Source organism: Drosophila navojoa, chromosome X (assembly GCF_054131105.1).
Source record: "Drosophila navojoa isolate 15081-1374.11 chromosome X, UAZ_NAV_1.0, whole genome shotgun sequence".
Lineage (NCBI taxonomy): Eukaryota > Metazoa > Arthropoda > Insecta > Diptera > Drosophilidae > Drosophila > Drosophila navojoa.
The window spans coordinates 16,502,061-16,513,785 of NC_142895.1; the positions used below are offsets into that span (position 1 = coordinate 16,502,061).

The 11,725-nt window shown below is 44.4% G+C and overlaps 1 long non-coding RNA gene across 1 annotated transcript in view; it reads left to right on the forward strand.

The window, feature by feature from the left end:
• Positions 1 to 7,214, forward strand: part of LOC149090650 (uncharacterized) — a 169,760-nt gene extending 162,546 nt beyond the window's left edge. The window contains exons 2-3 of the long non-coding RNA XR_016197284.1: positions 291 to 528; positions 6,218 to 7,214. This is a non-coding gene — a long non-coding RNA (uncharacterized LOC149090650). The remainder of the gene's footprint in view (positions 1 to 290; positions 529 to 6,217) is intronic.
• The last annotated feature ends 4,511 nt before the right edge of the window (positions 7,215 to 11,725 follow it).

Consider the following 11,725-nt stretch of genomic DNA (forward strand, 5'->3'; position numbering starts at 1 on the left):
GGCATCTTTTTCTCGGCTTGGCAGCTCACGAACTCGTATGGTTGCCAGGCCGCTTAAAGTATGCTTGCTGCAAATAATTGAGGGAGACCTCAGCAGGCCATAGAGTTAAACGTCAAACGTCAAACGCCAAAGCCCTGGTCGAATTTCTGTTCAGTTTTCTCATTCGATTGGAGTCATTCGGTCAATTAGTTTGCTTTAAAGTTCCTGAAAAAAAAAACAAAAATCAAGAATTTTCTCAAATTGTAATTTCGTTGCATATTTAAGCTGCTCGCGTTTTCCGATTCAAACAGTTTTGTAGTTCTTTTCGATTTGAGTTTGTTAAATCGCGCTGACACAGCACAGCTGCCAGGCCGTGCAAACTACGCAAATCTGTTGTGGCAAGCCGGCGACTGAAGTGAAGGTTCTCGAACAGCCCATACCCATCCGGGCCCAGCAAGCGGCTGAACTAGTGGAGCACAGCGCGTAATTAAGGATTCGTGAATACTTTTGGTGTGATAAGCGCTCAAACAGAGCTTCGGACACGTCTGTGTGTGAGTATGGCCAGGGCAGATTCTGTGAAACCAATATTGTGTGCGTATATGTGTGTGTGTGACGCACAAAGGTGCGAAAGAAAACTTTCAACTTTTGCTACTTTCGCTTTGCGATAAGAAAACTTGCAACGCGTTGTTGAACTTGCACTTAGACGTCACGTTTGCGTTCACCTTCGCCAAATACAACGTATCTATATATATATATATATCTGAGTATGTGTGTGTTTGTGTGTGTGTGAGCTTGCCTTGGACGTCGCGACGCATCACACTTAAAGTCAACTGCTGCGACGTTGTTGGCAATTAATCAAAAGGTGCGTGATTATCGCACGCTGGCCGACATGGATAACACCACGAGTGTATGTGTGTGTGTGTGTGTGTGTCTACTGTGTTTGTATTTGTGTAACTGTGCGTGCGTTGCGATGCTCAAGAGTAAAGAAAGCAAATATTAAAACATATTTTAATCTAGCAAATGCAATGACATTTCTCTCGCTCACACACACACATACACACACACACACACAGACACACACACACACACAAAGACACACAGACACTCTGTCAGTTTTTCTATGTGTGTGCTGCTGGTAAATAATAAATTTATCATTTGTCAGCAGTTAAATGCTTTGGCGTAACGTGCACAGAGCAGAGCATACGGATCCGAGCGACGAATTAATAATTCATTGCGTATACGACGCGTTTGCCCACTAGACACAGCAAACTGTCATACGAATATGACACAAGCACACACACGCACACACACACGCACACATATAGAGTCGCAATAAATCGTCAAGTTTATGTTTGAAGTGTTTATTGAATCCATGATATTCGACGCACTGCCGCCTGCACGTTCCTGTCCGTCCTTTTGGCCATCGAGCAGTCATTTTGTCATTTGTGCAAATATTTGGCCAACGTTTGTTGTTGTTGTCCAGATGGATTCGACTGGACTACCGCCGACCCGCCTGCCCGCCTACCCACCTACCACCTACCACAAAACCCCTGGCCCTCCCCCTCCCGCCAGTAGCGCCCCGGTTTGTTTGCTTTTTATAGGCCTGTTAGCCACTGGCTGACATAAATGTCTTGCCGCCTCGTGTTATTTTTTGTAAATCCTTTCAACGTGTCGTCGAAATGTCGGAAATGTTAAAATATTTGCACAGCCTGCCGGCAAACGGTTATGGCCATTGCCATTGCCATTGCCCATTGCCCAGCAGCCAAACGGAAGCCGCTTGCCACTTGCCACCTGCCACCCACACACACTCAAGCACACACACACATGGGGATTTGCTGGGTATTGGGGCGTGCGTGCGTGCGTGGCGGCCCAAACGTAGCGCATTCTCAGCTACAGTGATATATCTTGCACAAATATTGATATAAGTACTTCATACAGCTATAACATATACGACAGACAGACGGACAGAGGGACAGACGGACGGATGCTGCTTAAGTGTCACTGTTATTGTTTGCCCAAGCAAGTGATTGCTGTTTTATACCTTTACCTACATCTCTCTCACTCTCTGTCTCTGTCTCTGTCTCTCTCTCACTTTGCTTCTCTTTCTCTCTCTTTCTTTATATTACATTCATGGCAGCAACAGTTAACAAATGAATTGTCCAAGCATTCTATTTGTATATGATGCAAGTTCTGCTGAAACTGAAGCATAGGAATTTACATTCATATATATGTATATATGTATATATATTTTGTATATGAAAAGTGAGTTGAAAGAGGAGGAATGTATTGGGAAGAACGAGTTCCATTGCCAGTCCTAAAATATTTCATATCATAATCGATATATGCTCAACATCAAATCCTCAAACGTTCGCTCAGTGCAGTCGTGTGGACTCTATAAATTTTTGAGCTTGTTGCAGATGCACCCAGTCGCCTTCGCTTTCGCTTTCAGCTGAGTATATACAATAGTATATATATGTATGTGTTAGTTAACCACAGAAAAGAAAAAAAAAAGCAAAAAACAGAAAACAAAAGCCAGGGCTTAGCTCTCGAATGGGACAGCATCTTTGTGCTGAGGCTCGCGTGCAGTCCATTAAATGAAACTTAGTTCATATTGTTAGGCTCGTTGGCGCGTGTCCTGCGTGTCCTGCATGTCCTTCGCTCCGGAGCCACTGTGCAGCGAGCAGCGAGCGCAGTTCTTTGTGTTTGCGTAGTAAATTAAATGATTTTTCACGCCAGGGCCTAGCCGAGGGGCAGCGGAGCCGAGCAGGAGACTTGGCCCGAGACCAGACCACGCCATGCGGTGCGTCCACAACATTTTTATGTGTTTGTTTGCGGCAACAGGAGCCGGGCGGCTGTGGAGATGATGCTGTCTGTGTCCCGGCCGTCCCGGCTGTTCGGGCTGGCCGGCTGCCTTTTTGGCAATGTTTTAACGTTAATTCATGGTCGTATTTTTATGTTGCACTCGTTGCGCGACGCCGGGCGATGCCACGTCGCCTTTATTGGCCCGGCGGCAGTGCTAAAGTGTTTACTAAATAAGCAGATTTCTCTGTTGTCTCTGCAGCAGGTCGTGGCGCGTGGCGGCATGCGGCATGCGGCATGTGGCATGCGGCATGTGGCGTGTCGCGGATCGCAGGTCGCGCTAATGGAATGGCTTTCGCATGGCTTACCTGCGAGGCCCCCATCGGCCGGTTGACTTATTTAATTAAATCAACGCTGCGGCCGGCTTTAAAGCGCCCTCTAAGGCCCTAAGCTGCGGCTAAGTAGCCGAAACGACATTGCCATCATGATGGCCTTCATTGTTGCTTAGTCTAACGGCAGCCGCAAAGCCCACGCGAACAATGGCCGTGGCTAAGGCCATCCGTGACAGAAGTAAGGCCAAAGACTGCTCATAAAACTTGCAAATTGCGGCCGCACATTGATGAAATGTAAAAACCCTCCAAAAAAAAAGGAGAAAGAGGAAGAGGAAGTGGGAGAGGATAGGTAGTGGGGAACACTGCTAGTGGGACACAGTTGCGGACACATGTTTCGCGTATCGCAGCGCTCATAAAAATGTGCAACTTGCAACAGTTGCTGCCAGCCAAATGCGAATGAGCGACAACAGCGAACAACTGACATGAAAAACTTCAGCCGAACGAGGCAACGCGGCAGCCAAGAGCGTTGCAACAACGTTGTCCCTCAGCCAACTGTGAATGGGGCGCGTGACACGGCATTGGCAATGCAAATATGTGTACATACATATATATGTATATGTAATCAATGTCAGACAACATATTTCATATGGACATTATTTGCGCAACAGTTGGCTAACAATTTCTAGTTTTTATTTAAAATTTTGGAAATTTTATTTTTTTATGGCATAACTTGACCTTGGGCATCAACTTTTTTTTAAATTTTTTTATTATTATTATTTTTTTATGACATTTAGCTTTACTTTCAACCTGAATATATTTTTTTTTTTTTTTTAATGAGAGACAATTTTTTCTCTTAATTTTATTTATTTTTCTAGTTTATTTAGCTTTTAGTTCTATACTTAACTTTACTTTCATTTGTTTTCTTTTTCTTCATAATTTTTAATGACAGAATTTGACTGTCACTTCATTTGTTTTTCGATAAATAGAATTTGGCTTGACTTTTAATCGAAGATTATTTTCCTCCACTTTTCATACTCACATACTAATTGAATGTATATACATAAGCTGCAAATATTTTATGAATTTTATTTCACTTTAAACTTTAAAATTTTAACGGAAATTTCTTTAGAAATATGTTTCTTAGCTTTGCATTAATAAAAAAAATTAAAATTAAGAAATTGGAAGTATAAAATATTTCGAAATTTTAAGAAAAAATAATAGATCTAATTTTTATAATAATTTTTAACAATATTTAAAAGCAATTTCTAAAAAATGTTTAATAATATTTGTTAATATTTTAATAATATGTTAAGCATTTTGAGAATAAAAAAAAAAAAAAACATAATTGCACATATATACATACATGTTAATATGTATACATATGTATATACATATGTGCGTCCATTCAATTATATAAGAATATACGCTTTTCTCTATTTAATGTAAAGCATATACTTAACAAATCATGTAGAATCAAGGCGTAATCAAGTAGATTGAATTTGATTTAAGTTTCATTTAACCTTAAATTTTAAGATTTAAAAAACTTATGGTTGTTTTTAATATTAAAAAAAATATATATATTAATGAATATAAGTATAACTTAATCTCAATTAATTTTGAATTTTGTTTATTTTTCTTGCAATTTATATTCATTATTATTATATATATATTTTTTAATATTTTATGTTATTATTATTTTTCTTTTTTTAATTTTAAATATTATTTTTTTATTAGGTATTGATATTATTCTATATTATATTCCTATATTATTAATATCATAACACACACACACACACCATTGGCATTCACACACACTACTACGAGCACGCTCCCATCTCTGCCAAAATATCGCCAGCCTTTGGTTTTCGCTCGCCGCACAATGGGCAGCCGCTGAATATCTGGGCGTGGCAATAAGTTAACGATGCGCAGCTAGAAGAGGTGCAAGTGCGAAACAGGTGGGCACAGTCGAGCGCTGTTGAACTGTGGGGTGGGTGGGCGCTTGGCCGGGTGGCAGAAGGTGGCTAAAATAAATCTTGCACAATAAGTTTTGGCGATGGCGTCAAAACGCTCAAAGCGACCAAGCGACAACAACGACAACAGCAACAGCAGCAGCGGCAGAAGAAGAAGATGAAAAAGCATAGCATAGCATGGCATGGAACAAGAGCAACGCAAATGACACGAGCTCAGGGAGCGAACGGCAGAGCGGCAGAGGGGGAGGGGGGGGAGAGGGGGAGAGCGCGCCGACAGGCGGCTGCCTGGCAAAAATAGCCTTATCAGTTCCTGTTTCCTGTCGAAAGTTTTCATATTTTTGCGCGTGGATGCAGCAGCGACAGAGGCAGCAGCAGCAGCAATAGCAGCAGCAACAACAATGGCAAAAGTAAACAGCGCGCTGAGGGCGAAAGCAACACACGGAAAGTGTTGCCACATTTTTACATTTTTCTTCTGCTTTTTGTTGTTTTTTTGTTGTTGTTTTTTTTTTGTTTGCAACATTTGATTTTGCAAGGTTCGCTTGCACACGCCCCCTTGGCCCAGCACAGCCACACACCCGCCTTCGTGCCCCGCCCTGTTGGGCAACTGTGGAGCATAACAGTAACCACAATAAAAAGCAGGAAATATTTAAACATTTTTCTTTTAGTTTTGCATGAAACGGCTGCGACGTCGACTGCGCCGCAACCATTTTCACACTTATTGTCAGATTTTGCTTTGTGTTTTGCCTTCGCCGTTGCCGTCGACGTCGTCGTCGTTGTCGTCGTTTCGCTGTGAAATGACGCACAGCCGAGATAACACGTCGCACTGGCAAAAGCTGCAACAATTTTTATGTTGCAGCTGTAAATGTGGTCGACACCACCAGACACCCACTGTCGACCCACCGAGAGCCCAACAACCCAACAACCACGCCCCCCCCCCCCCCCCCAGCGGCTGGTGCCACAAGTCTTTGCCACCAGCCGTGGCGCATATGTTGCGCATATGCCTGCCAAACGCTCAATTTGTTTTGCCTTTTGTGTGTCGCCGTCGTCTCTGCATGTGTGTGTGTGTGTGTCTCTCTATGTGTATGTGTGTGTGTGTGTGTGTCGGTTTGTGTATTAATGGCACTCTTATATTCACAGGATATACGCATAATTTTGCAAACGGACTATACGCCTGCCTGTCACGCCCACTTAACTCACGCCTGAAGTCGCCTTTACCACCTTGTTCCGCCGATACATTGAGAAAGCTTTAAGCCGCAACTGAATCGAAAGATGACTGGTCGTCCAACTCGTAATCGAAGTCGTGGCCGGAATGTGGGTCGAAATTCGGTTCGTACTCGGAGTCCGAGTGTGGGTCGAAATGCGGGTCGGAGTCGTAGCCGGAGCCCGAGTCGGAGTGGGACCCGGAATAGGAGGCTTAGGCGAAGTCGGGGAATTAGTCGAAGTCGCAGTACGAGCCGACGTCGTACATTCAAGCGCAGTCTGAATCGTTTTACCCGAAGCCGGAGTGTGACTCGAAACCTGAGTCGGGATCGGAATCGGAATCCAAGTCTGACTTCAAGGCGAACTCCAAGGCGGAGTCCCATTCGTGCTCCAAGGCGGAGTCCCATTCGGACTCAAATGCGGAGTCAAATTCGGACTCCACTTCCGACTCCAAGGCGGAGTCCCATTCGGACTCCCCTTCCGACTCCAAGGCGGAGTCCCATTCGGACTCCACTTCCGACTCCAAGGCGGACTCCACTTCCGACTCCAAGGCGGAGTCCCATTCGGACTCCAAGGCGGAGTCCCATTCGGCCTCCACTTCCGACTCCAAGGCGGACTACGATTCGGTCTCCAGGCCGGGGTCAAATTCGGAGCCCGCGTCCAAGTCGTCCAAGTACTCCAAGGAGGGCTCCAACTGGAACTTCAAGTCAGTGGCGGAATCCGAGTCGGAATCTATGTCGAGCTCGTTGGCAGAGTTTGGTTCGGAGTCGATGTCGGAGGCGGAATTTGAACCGAATTTTCAGTAAGATTCAAAGCCCCAGTGAGAGACTTAATCGAGGCGTAGTTGCGACCTTAATTGACAGTTTCAAGGATGCCTTGAATGCTGTGAAAGAAAGATATTTTGAATGACTGCATAGTTTGTTTAAATGGATTCGAAAATTTTATACTGCGAAATGTTTCGATGTAAATTTTGAAAAATAAACACTTTGTCAGTTGACATTTGTATGCAGAGTGCAGCCGATACCTAAAAGACTCGTTAATAACAGCTTGCCACGGGTTCAGGGTATCTGCTCGTCGGCCTTTCTAGTGCTTTCTAGCGCTAGCTTGAAATTTGATAAGAAATGCCCAATAGATTTATGTATAATTTATAGATTTTTATTATAATGCTATATTCACATATGGATATTTTTAGCAGCCCATTCTGGGCGTGACGAATTGGTAAGTGCAATATATTTACAGACTGGAATTAGTAATAATCAAATAGAAATTTATAGTATTTATACATAGATGTTGTGAATTTTTACTGTGAATATCTATTGTGCTGCTAATGCCTTGGCTTTGCCTTTCAGTTGGAATCGAATACGCTTCTTACCATGTTTTTGTGATGACAATCTAGTTTATTATCGATGGCACTATCGTGAAATATCGATAACATTCTAGCTTGCAGTCGATAATTAACTATGGTGCTCTGGCTTAGATATGGATTATACATACCTACCATACATATTAGTAACATACATCATATAAGTAAGCGCCTCTAAACCCCTTTCTAGTCATCAGTGCGAAGTCAGTTATTACTAGAGCAGATTTTACACTCGCCTTGAGAACTGAATAATATTGCTAATATTATTTGGCCAAAGTTTTTATTGAATTTGCTGCAGTATTCGATTTGCTCACTAAATTAAATTTGGGCTTGTTTGTCAGGCTAGAGGTAAAATATTTGTTTAGATTTTTGAAAAGGCGCCCATATCGGCTATGACAGCAGGCACATATTAAACTTTACTCTTATACCCTGAGCCCAACGGGAAAGGGAAGTGGGGGTATAGAGGATTTCTTGAAGTTTATGTAACAGGCGGCGTGACAGAGCCCAAAGGGTAGATATAATCTTGATCAGCACGAGCAGTGAAGTAACGTTACTGGTAGAGGCGATGCACGTCAGCTGGAAGACCTGGGAAGTGAATTCCAGGAGGCGTGGAACGTTTTAATGCTTCTATATATATATGCTTATATACATACACATTGTATATATACTAATTAATTTTAAATAATTTTATATTATTTATTATAAGAGGTGACAGTGTTGGTAAACGTGTTACAATTTGAAGAAGATGTTGGTTCGGATCCAGGTGCTGCACTGTTTTTGGCTTTTCTTTCTTCGTTTTCTTCCTACTTTCGCTTTTCTTTTGTAAATTTTAGTTAATTTTGCATTAGTTAATATAAGCTTAGAGGATCTGCTAGTCGACTAGAACCTTTTTACTAGATCGCAATGATTGTTTTGATTTCTGACAAAGTCTTCATACTATCTATGTCAGCTAGTAGAGGACACACTAAACTTCTCTCTCTCTCTCCCTCACTCTTATATATTTTATTTGCATATGTTTTACAAGTTGTTTTGTTTTGGTCTGTGGCACGTAGAGTCTGAAAGTAATTGTGGCAATATGTACTGCCATTTATTGATATATATGTATATATGTATATATGTGCGTATGGAGGTGCCTATGTGAGCCTTTTGACAATAAGTTTCAGTTTCTAGCATGTGTGTGTGTGTGTGTGTATCTGTCTGTGTGGGAGTAATACGAGTAACACTTATCAAAAGTTTGTTGCTAACACATGCAAATTGAAATGTGTGACTACACCCACACACACACACACACACACACACACGCACACTCACACAGTTGCAGCTGCTGCTGGCGGCACATTGTTGCCAGCAGTTTGGCACACGTACAGAGTACATGAGTCTGGCGCACACGTGCACGTAAACACAGGGCACAAAACGTAGCCACGCTCACCTGGAGCAGCAGGAGCAGCAGCTGCAGTTGCTGCCACTGCGGCTGTGTAGCCTGTGTGTGTGTGGGTGGTTCGTGTGTGTGTTCGTCTTCGAGTGCCTGGCCTCTAACTTCCGCCTGTTTTAACACCTAACAACCAAGAAACCAACAACTTGCGCTGCCGCTGCCGCTGCTGCTGCTGCTGCCGCTGCTGCTGCATACTTATTATAGCTGCAGCATGTGTCTCTTTGTTGTTGGCTGGCAACACTTTTCCGAAATCCAAAATTCACCCACAAGCTTCTAGTGCGTGTGTGTGTGTGTGTGTGTGTGTGTGTGAACGTGTGCGGATTTCAACATGAGTTTTAGAAACAAAAGTTTTTGATTTCTTTGTTCAGCTCGCTGTTGTTTTTGTTGTTTTCTTTTTAATGCTGTTTTTTTTTTTGGTTTCTTTTGTCACAGCAACTTTTTATTGGAGCAGCATATGCGATGCTTTGCAGCTGCAGTGCCCACCAACCGGCACGCCCCCCCAGCGGCTATGTCGCCTCCATTTGTACCTTTTGTAGTTGGCATAATTGCAGCTTTTGGAGCTGTCAAACTTTTGCATACGCACTTTGATTTCTTTAGATAGAAACAACAACAACAACAACAACAATGGCAGCAACAACAACAACAACAATGGCAGCAACAACAACAATTGCATTAAACCCAAAAACTTGTGTAGCTAACGACAAATAAAACAGGGAAGGGAATGAGAGAGTGGTGGGCGGGGGTTGGGGGTAGCGAGAGTGCAAAAAAAAACACACACACACAAATACACGCACACACATTTTAATTGCATATTTGCGGCAGATTGCTGGCAGAGGCTCAGCTGACAGCCTTGCCAAAAACTTGCTCCATTTCTAATTGAGTTACATTTATTGCCGAAAGCTAGCTGGCCACGCCCACGCCGCTAGATGCGCCCTAAGTAGGATTCGTAATTTAATATGAGTGACATTCGCTGTTCGCTGACAAGTTTAATACCTCAGCTCACCCCACCTTAGAGTCAGTATTCTGCTCGGCGCCCCCCATGCACCATCCCCCTCTCATGTCACGACTATCGTCTATTGGATAATTAAGCCACTTGGCGACAGGTTTGACAGCCTTACTTTGAATTGTCAGCTCCCTGGTTGAGATGCAGACGTTGATGCTGACGCTGCTCCTCCTCCTCTTCCTGCTGCTCCTGCTGCTCCTGCTGCGGTATTTGCGGCTCACGTTGTGGCGCTGTGCGCTCAATTTCATTTTGTTAGACAACTTGAGATTGTCGATTTGGGCCGTGGACATGTCTTTGGCTCTTGGCTGCTGGCCTTGTCCCTGGCGGCGACTCGCGCCTGACAGCCTGGCCAAAAGTTGAAGTTCAATTAAATTTCAGTCTTGCAGCTTTTGTTATGTTTGTCATTTGCAGTTTGATCGGTTCCTGTTTGCGGCCATTATCTATGGGGACATTGAGAAATTGAAAATTATGATGCTGATGCTGATGCTGATGCTATCGCCGCTGTGGCTGCTTCCCTCTCGCTCCTCGTCCCACTCTCGCGCACTGTGGATTGTTTCTGCAGCGCTGATTGCAAAATGCAATTCGCATTAAAAACTTTCAGTTGGCCAAGTTGTGGGCAAAAAGTTTTTGGCATTGGGCTGCATGATTGACGCGTTCGCTTGGCCAGGACAATTGCAGTTGCAGCTGCAGCTTAATCTATGGGACCTGCCACATTTGGCAAAGGCAACAGAGACAGAGACAGAGACAGAGACAGAGAGGACTTGCAGCATCGGGTTCCATCAGGCATTCACTTGCGGCAGTTAATCAAACAGTAAACGGCAGGCTTTCATCTACCTTTTTGGGGCTGATGATGATTAGGCCTTTGCCTGATGCCAGTCCTGAGTTGCATGATAACCGAGAAGCCGAAAGCAACAAAGAAAAAAAAAAAATAAAATGAAAAGTCGAAGCAAATGCCGAAGCGCTTGGCACTCCTAAGGCAGCCGGCCGTGTCTGAGTCAGGCGCCCAACCGCGTTGCCGCTTGCCGCTTGCCGCAAACCCAAGCCACCAAATGCCACCACAGCTTGTAGCAATTGTCGTACCATTTGTCAGAAGCACGCGTCGACACTCCTCCCTCGCGGCACGCTGCGCATGTGCCGACGGCGGCAGTGGCCCGACGCCTCGCCGCTGCCATCACCAAGCAATGGAGTCCACCACGTGCCGGCCGTGTGGACGGCGAGTGGCACATGGTGGATGCCATTCGTTTCGAAAATCCACTTCGACAATTGGCAACGACGTTTTGCAGCTCGTCCGTTCGGCAATCGGGCTCGGCCGTCGCCAGTCGCCAGCATCCAACGGCCGTGCAAACGACAGCCAGAGCCGACGCGTGGCCAACCACCCGAACGGCTGTTCGGCTCGCCGTTCGGGATGCTGTACGGCCGCCAGCGATGCTGATGCGCTTTCAGTCGATCGACAACGTTCCCAACAGCCAGTTGGCTTCACGCAGCACACCAGACACTGGCACACACTCACACACACACACGCACGCACACAGAGTGCTTAACGGTTCATTCGCCGATACGCGCGTGTTTCCTCGTGAATCGCATCTCCATTATCAGCAATAATAAATACACTAATGCGTGTCCGTGTGTGCTAAATACCCATATATA